This window comes from Propithecus coquereli, unplaced genomic scaffold (assembly GCF_000956105.1).
Source record: "Propithecus coquereli isolate 6110/MARCELLA unplaced genomic scaffold, Pcoq_1.0 Scaffold59, whole genome shotgun sequence".
In the NCBI taxonomy this organism is placed as follows: domain Eukaryota; kingdom Metazoa; phylum Chordata; class Mammalia; order Primates; family Indriidae; genus Propithecus; species Propithecus coquereli.
The window spans coordinates 3597375-3598451 of NW_012151840.1; the positions used below are offsets into that span (position 1 = coordinate 3597375).

Genomic DNA, 1077 nt, shown 5'->3' on the forward strand with positions numbered 1-1077 from the left:
TTTGAACCGTAGTGTTTAATTCATGTACTATTCTGTCATCAGTTGTCCTCATCACCTAGAGTAATTCCTGGAACTTGGCGAACTCCTCACAGTTCACACTGCCACTGGGCGCCGCCATATTGGACCTAAACACTTGCTTTATATACAAGGTGTGGTACAGGTTGTACAAAGATAGATTAAGGTCAGTTTATGTTCTTGAAGAACTTAGAATCTAATATGAGGAATTCTAACAAGTATAAAAATACCTACAATATAAGGCAGAACATGACAAACGTTCTTGAGAAAAACAAAGTACTTTGTGTTTCAGAAAAGGTTGAGATTATACACAACTATAGAGAAAGAAAAAAAACTTCCTAAAGAATGCTGCAATTGTTTTCAAAGGCATTTTAATAGGGAGTCAGTATACAAAGGGAAGATATGTCAGAAGGAATAACTGGACAAAGACTTCCTTCTAAAAAAATTTTATTTTGTTCTCAAAGGTAAACAGATTTTGTGGTTCTCAAATATGTGATCACTAAAAGGGCAGTTTGTACTTGTGTGGAACACATGCTTTTGGTTAAATAGGTTATGAGGGTTGGAAAAGAAGGGAACCAGATTCTCCAAGAATTTAGGTACAGATTTTCCTTTGGTTTGCTTACAGGTGGTGGTCAATGCATCATCAAGATTAATGCTCAGTTATGACCTCAAGACTTACCTCACCAATACCCCCAATTCAACTATATTCAAGCTCTTCATCACTACTGGCAGAAATGGTGTCAATCTTAAAGGTCAGGAATCTCTTTATAGGTCTGAGTGGTTGTTTTAATCTTTCCCATCTTCCCTCAATTCATTTGTCCCTTCGTATTAGTAATCCAAGTTTTCTTTTTATTTCAAAACTGATTCCATCTTGACAAGTTATAGAGATCTATAATTCTCAGAAATTATAACTAGATTAAGGTGGTTTTTCTTTTTGGAGACAGAGTCTCACTCTGTTACCCGGGCTAGAGTGCTGTGGCATCAGCCTAGCTCACAGCAACCTCAAACTCCTGGGCTCAGGTGATCCTCCTGCCTCAGCCTCCCGGGTAGCTGGGACTACAG

At 38.1% G+C, this 1077-nt stretch overlaps 1 protein-coding gene across 1 annotated transcript in view; it reads left to right on the plus strand.

The window, feature by feature from the left end:
- Window positions 1–1077, plus strand: part of NUP210L (nucleoporin 210kDa-like) — a 135334-nt gene that overhangs the window by 117871 nt on the left and 16386 nt on the right. The window lies entirely within an intron of this gene.